The 7,294-nt window shown below is 40.5% G+C and overlaps 1 protein-coding gene across 2 annotated transcripts in view; it reads right to left on the reverse strand.

Moving 5' to 3' along the window:
- Positions 1–299, reverse strand: part of Zfyve16 (zinc finger, FYVE domain containing 16) — a 50,061-nt gene extending 49,762 nt beyond the window's left edge. For both annotated transcript variants that reach the window (XM_005382321.2, XM_013513018.1), the window contains exon 1: positions 129–299. The gene's annotated coding sequence lies outside the window, so the exon portion shown is untranslated. The remainder of the gene's footprint in view (positions 1–128) is intronic.
- Between the last annotated feature and the right edge of the window lie 6,995 nt (positions 300–7,294).

Raw genomic sequence — 7,294 nt, forward strand, 5'->3', positions numbered from 1 at the left:
GAGCAGCGGCTGCAGGCGCAGGCCACTGGGTCACCGAGGTCGGCGGGTGCTGCGGCCGCTCGCCCGCCGCGAGGGCAGCAGGCTGAGGAGCGGCCAGATGGCAGTCCTAAGGGTTAGTGGGCTCTTACCTCCCCACCGCCCTGCTGAGGGGGACGCGACGCCACGCCACGCCGCGCTGAGGGGTGAAGAGCGACCCAGGCGGGCGTCTCCCGAGTGCGCGACGTCGACTCGGGCCGGCGCCCTCCGGCCAAGCCGGACACCGCGCAGGCGCAGAGGCGGCGGCCGCACACGCCCCCTCCTGGACGTCTGCGCCCCGGCGCCTGCGCACAGCGGTCAACCTAGGCCGGAAGGGCCGCCGGTTCTGCGACGCTGGGGACGCCGGGAGGTTCCGGCCGTGCCGGGAGCAGATCTTCGCACGGACCGTGCAGCCCCGGGACCGGTCCCCCGCCCCGTGACGGCGTGCAGCCTACCTCCGCCCCACTGCTATTCTCGATGAGTTTATTTCTAAGAGTAAATTAATTATGCTCATGTTGTTAGATCAGTATCTTATGAATTTGGCTAATGCCTATTCGTTCCCTAGAACACAATTGCTTTCAAATATATTTAAAAACTTTCTTAGTTTAGCAAACCAAAAACAAAACTTACTGGAAGACCTGTAGTTTTTTTCTTTTAAGGAGAAGTTATGTTTGTACGTATAAAGTTTTTAGCCCATGGTTACTTTCTAATGCCAAGTATTAAAGACTTTGATATTGAAGGTTACAAAAGCAGATTGCAGTAGTTTAAGCAAAATTTTCAAAGTATGGTAAATCTCCCATATGCTGTAGAGGATTATTTAATTTGGATTCCACTAATTTTCCGATATGTAGTGCAATAAAACAAGATAGGAAATTAAACCAACTAACCAGACCTTACATTAATGACTATTACTTTAACCCAGTGGTTGACAATGACTGGAGGCATTTTGGTGGTCACGCCTGGGGTGCTGCTGACGTCTAGTCAGCAGAGGCCAAGGGCACCGCCAAGGGCTTTACAGGACAGAGGACAAACCTTGAAGACCAGGGAGTCTCCTGCCTGACATCAGCAGTGCCAACACTGAGACACCCTGATCAGCCCACACTGTTTTCCTTCAAATTCCTGGTAAACTCGTTTTTGTTTTGTTTTGTTTTTTTTGTTTGTTTGTTTTGTTTTTCTGATGACCACATGCACAAATGTGAGGCCAGAACCTAGGACTAGGTTTTGAACTCCTGCATGAGTGCTTATGTCAATACAAATTAAACCTTTCCTAAGCACTGATAAAAGCAGATAATCAGAGAGAACACACAATGACTGGTTTTATGGGGCAGACATGGGGCCAGTCATATCCCCATAGAGAGCAATACTTCGTCCCTGTTGTGTTAGACACACAATCGTTCATTATCAAGAACCCACTTATTACCAACTACTTTTCAGAGGGTGGACATTTCTGCTTATCTGTGAACAAAATCTCAAGTTCAGGAATTTTCCCTGCTGTGAGAACTACCTGGTTGCTAGTATCACCGCTTACTTCATCCTAACAGGGCACACAGAAACACTGTGAACAGCAAAGTTTCCTCTTACAGAGCGCTACAATTTAGCATTGGTCGTTGGGAGCTGCCTTTCACTTCTCAAAGGAAAATAAATACTGTACTCACAAGACAATCACTCTAGATCCCTGGTTGTAACACAGTGGTCACGTTTTGTGAGAACTGCTACAAACCAAAACGCTCAGATAAACGAAATCCGAGTACATTTAAAAATTTATGAGAAACAATAATAGCATAAAGATTTGTCTGTTGACAAATTTTTGAATTTTTGACATCAGCAATAAGAAGACAGAAGTGACAAATTTTTGAATTTTTGACATCAGCAATAAGAAGACAGAAGTGACGCCCTCTTTCCAGCACTTATTTATGGACTGTAGCAGCCTTGCTCTTCTTGTTAGTCCTCATTTGGAGATCCTGCAGAGCTTTGAATTGATGAAAGATAAATACAGTCTGGTGAAGTTTTAGGGTTAAATTGTGTCTATTATTTTAAAATGATTTTCTTAGCCATCTTAATAAATGACAGTTTATTCAATTAACTTAGTCTAATCCCTCTTCATGTGTACTCAGTAAACAAAAATAAATGGTTTGTAAGGCATATACCCTAGAATTTAAAAACTATGGGTTTTTTGGTCCACAACTACTTCATGTTTTTAAAAACAATTCCATTTTGTAACAAATTATGTTACTTTGTTAGCATTCAAAATTCGAGAACTAAAGCTATTAGTTTGTGGCTTTGTGTTATTTTGTAACATGGAGCTAGTTTGCAGACTGATGTTACTTTGTAACATATTACATTTAAGAACTACCAGTTAGTTTGTGGCCTCCACTGAATCATAAGGAAAGTAAACAAAGCACTAAAAATTCAAATACCTCTCACATAGAAATGAAATTGTACTTCGTGTCACTTTTATTTGCCTGTGGGTGTTTCCTTAGTGCAGTACATTATTCTAGGAGTTGGCAGAATTACCAAGCAAATAATTCATGGTTTTAGCCCTGAAGAAATTTCCAGTACAGTCATTATTTTGTTTGCTAGTATAATTGCTAGCATAAAAAAATAGATGGAAGTTGATAACATTACAAGATCTTTGCATAGATTCTTGGTCAATTAAGTTTTCCGTGATTTCCTTTGTTGGTTAAAATGAAGAAGCAGCCTGCACATGAAACGTATATTAATCAAAATTAATCCTTGGGAAGATTTGGGTCATCATTACATACTAAAAAAATTAATACAGCAGCTTTGATCTCTAAAGAGATCAATTTGTAACTGTAAATTGAACTGTAAATTTTTACAGTTCAGGGACAAGAACGGTAATGGTTTTTCCACTTCAGTAAGTCATCCAGCTATAACATGCTTGGCCAGCTTATTTCTGAGATTAGCTAGTCATGGCTTAAATCAGCAGCAGTTTTTAATTATTTGGAGAACAGGAATCTTGGTGACTTCAACAGGCTTAAATTCCCCAGTAACAGGAACTTTCAAAGCTGTTCCCTTTTCATAAGTAACTTTGGTGCAGAAAATATCCAAAGCAAACTTGAAACTCAAGTACTGCAAGTTTTCGCTTCTTTTTTGTTTCTTGGCTGGTCTTATGCCAATAAGCATTTTTAGAACTAGGAATTCATTGTCCCCAAACAGACCTGGCATGTGAGTGCTGTATATATGCTAAAACACTCCGGTTACAAGGAAAAGGACTAACACATTTTATTTACTGATCTTTTTAAGAAAGCCCTTGTGACATGGTCCAGGACCGTTGAGATCAGCTGTTTAATGGAGCAGTGTCTCTTCTGATGTCTGACTGTCCTCCAAATTCTATAATGTAATTTAATGGCCAGTGTGATAGCATTACAAGGCAGGGCCTCAGTCATGAGGGCAGAGGCCTTGTGGATAAGTTAGGGCTCTTATTAAGTTTAAAAGAAAAAAAACTTCTTGGATTTACTATTTCCCTTTCTTCCTTGTGAGGAAACCAAGATGGTCCATCTACAAGGATTGTATTTCTGGCTTTCCTGTCCTCTGGGCATATGATGGTAGTGTACTTGCAGGCCTTCTGTAGTTGAATAGGGCCATGTGATTGACTTAGGCACATTTTTTTTTGGCTTTTTTCCGGTATTGGGAATCAAACTCACAACCTTGCGCTTGCCAGGCAGGCGCTGTGCCGCTGAGCTAAATCCCCAGCCCGCAAAAATTGTGAGCAAAAGTTATACATTCATTTCCAGACTGGACTCTTTGCAAAGTAGGACTTCCAGAACTTTCCATTGGCACAGCAGTAGGCAGAGGATGATATTGGGGTGTTCTATCATCCCAAGTCTCTGAGAGATTCTAATGAACATCTCTAAAGCATGAAATAAGCCTTGTCTTATGCCACTGAGACTTGGGAGAGTGATTTATTACTGCCCTACAGCCTGCTTGTCTGTCCTGGCAGATGAGCTCCAACACTGAGCGGTGCCCTGAAAAGGGTGGCTGTGACAGTGAGACATGGAGACAGTGTGCAATCAGAGGTCTGTGCCAATGTCACTTCTGAGTGTCATTTTCCTTTGCAAGTGAATTACTTTTTAATCACTACGATTTGCCAAATAAATGTTTCACCAAATGTACATGTTTATTTCTACTGTTTCTCAGGGTGATAGTCAAATAATTTCACGTTTGTAAAATGTCAGACACATATAGAAGTAGAGAGGTTTTGTGACCTGAGTGTTTTGGTCCCCTTACACTGCCCCTATTGAAATGCTAGCCCAAGGCAATGATGTTGGGGGACAGGCTGTGGGCAGCTGATAAGATCTTGAGGGCAGAGAACTAGCCAGCTCTTTCCATCCTGAGAGGAAAAGCAAGCATCTTCGCAGACCCTTTCCAGATACCACATGTACCAATACCTTGATCTTGGACTTTTTAGCCTGCAGAAGTGTGAGGTAAATTTCTGTTGTTTATAAACTATTCGTTAAACCATATATTTATCTCTAGGCTTCAACAACCAACAGCGTGTGGTGATAGATCTCATTTTATCTATAAACCCAACTGCTCTACTTCCTCTACGTCATAACTGCATTATTTTGAGGCAAATCTCATTTGTATCTTTTCATGTCTAAATTTTTCCTCATATATTTAAAAGATACAGACTGTATGAGGTAGAAATAATATAATCCATTCCCTTGTATCCAACACCATTATCCACTTGTTTCATCTATACTATTTCTTCCATAAATACCTTAATGTTTATTTCTAAACAAAAACAGCTCTTAACAGAAATATCAGCAATAACATTGTCACATCTGAAAAATTTAACAATAACTCTTCCCAAATATTTAGGCACAAATATTCCTGCCCCCAGTGGCTTTATAAATGTCATAATTTAAAAATAGTTTGTATGAGTCAAAATCCACATAAGGACAACGTATGAGACTAATTGATAGCTAGTAACATTTTCTTCTTACTTGGGATTTATATTTTGAAAAGACCATGTTTTTTGGTCTGTAAAATGTTATCTGGATTTTTTTTTCTTTGTAAATCCCTTTCTCATGGGTTAGCTTTCTGACACTGATACAAAATACCTAAGTTAACTTATACGGAGGAAGGGTTCATTTTGACTCACAGTTTGGAGGTTTCAGGCCCCGGTCACCTGGCCCTGTCCACTGGGTCCATGGAGAGACACCTTATACACAGTGTTGCAGGTGCATGGGGGAGGAAACAGCTCACCTCATGCTGGCCAGGAAAGAGAAGGAGGAAGGGGTGGGTTTCAGCACTTCCTTCATGGCCCGCCTCCAATGACCTCACTTCCTCCTGCAGTCCCCACCTCCTGAGAGCTCCACCTCTTCCCCTGGATCCAGGCTGGTAACATGCCTTAGCTCATGGGCTTTTGGACAATACTGAAGGTCCAAACTAGGACACCTATAGTAACTCTGAACATGTTTCTCTCTTTCCAATGTTTCCTGTAAACTTGTAGGTAGATCTAGAGGTTTGGTTTCCAAGAGCTTCAGATTTTTGACAAGGTCATTTTGTAAGCAGCATTATGTACTGTACTGTCATCAGAAGACACATAAGACTCTTCTACCTACCTTCTGTGCTCATTTGGCGATGTTAACAGCTCCTGATAATCATTGCTAGGATCCATTCTTTGTCTTGGGAGTTGGAAATGGGGATGTCCCTGTCTATTTCTCTTTTATTCATGGGATAGAATTCTTTCGTAGTAAAAAATTACCCTCAATGACTATTTGTTTTTTCAGAAATAAAGTTCATATATGAAAGGGAAGTCAAGTACTTAGTTTTCAGAAGAATGAGTTGCTTCCTTTGTGTTCTCTAAAGGAGACGCATTTGTGTTGTTGTGTTAATATATGTACATTTAAATATACACATGATACTAAACTAAATATATGTGTATGACTCTAAACCAATTCTCTAGATTTCTTTGTAAACAAATTCAAGAATTTGCATCCAAATGTTTAGCACTACGTTAAACATGTCACCTTAACTGCCAATAATCATAACACTAAAAATATGAAAAAGATCAAAGAAAACAATTAAATTTAAATCAGATTAGAATTTAGTTATCATTCTAATGTTAGATTTTTACTCTTCTACCTTCCTATCTAGTTTTAGAACTGTTTTAATAGAAAACTTTTCAATCTTTAGTTATATATATATATCCTGTATTCCAACTGAATTTCTCTACAGACATTTCAAAGGCAGGGGTGTACCATATTAGAATACAGGTATGTTAGTTTTACTTGGGACGTACAAACAGGAACTCAGCAGAATTCAGTATGTTAATGGGAACTGACATTATCATGCAATCATGCAATGTACCAAGGGAAGAGCCTACTGCTGGTCATCTGATTCCACTGCCGGTGCAAGTACACTGAAGCCAGAGAGAGAACTGAAAGTCAGATCAGAGAAGTAAAATTCTACTTGTGAACCTAATAATTTGGGAGGATAATCTCAAAATCTGGTTACTCTCTTGAGTTGTGTAAGTTTAACATCATGCACAATTAGGAGAAAAAATAAGCAGAGGTTAGCTTTTCCTTTCCTATCTACGTGTACTTGAAAAAAGAGATTGTGTGTTCAAACACTGGGAGTTTTAGATTTCTCCAGCTAGGAGAAAGGCAAAGATTCCCCGCTAGAGTGGCAGAGATTACATCCTCAGATGCAGTCACCCTTTGGGGCTGGTCGGTGGCTGTCGTGATCCCAAGTCCTGGAAAGAGCCTTTGTGAGGTGCAGCCCTGAGCCTCTGAGCACAGGGACGGTGGCTCAGCCATGCAACAGTATCCTGGAGTCCATGGAGTGATGGCTGAGGTGCAGCCTTGGGGACAGAGGGTGCCTCGTCCTCTTGCCTGGCACAGGGGCCCACCAAGCAGAGAAGATGGCTCCAAAATGACTCACTGGATTTTCCCCCAAGCTTGAGCAGCTGAAATTGATTTAGCAAAAGCACTATTTCTTGTATCTTAGCATGGAATAGAAGTCATGCCTGTGGTGTGTGATTCTGTTACAGTGTCACTCATATAAAAAGAATGAAAATTCTATCCTTTATCCTGAGAGTCTGTGATAGATTTCCCATCTGCTTTTTTTGAGTTAACTTTTTAAAATCAATTTTTGTAGTGGAATTGGTAATCAGTTCAAAACAGACTTTTTCATATGACATTTCTTTAACTCACACTTTCATACCAAGAAAGAGAAAGATATTGGAAGAATCTTTTCTGTAGTCTGTAATTTGCCTTATATTTTATTTTTTTATTTTTTAAAATTTTTATTT

The sequence above is a fragment of the Chinchilla lanigera genome, unplaced genomic scaffold, assembly GCF_000276665.1.
Source record: "Chinchilla lanigera isolate Chin_1 unplaced genomic scaffold, ChiLan1.0 scaffold00017, whole genome shotgun sequence".
NCBI lineage: Eukaryota > Metazoa > Chordata > Mammalia > Rodentia > Chinchillidae > Chinchilla > Chinchilla lanigera.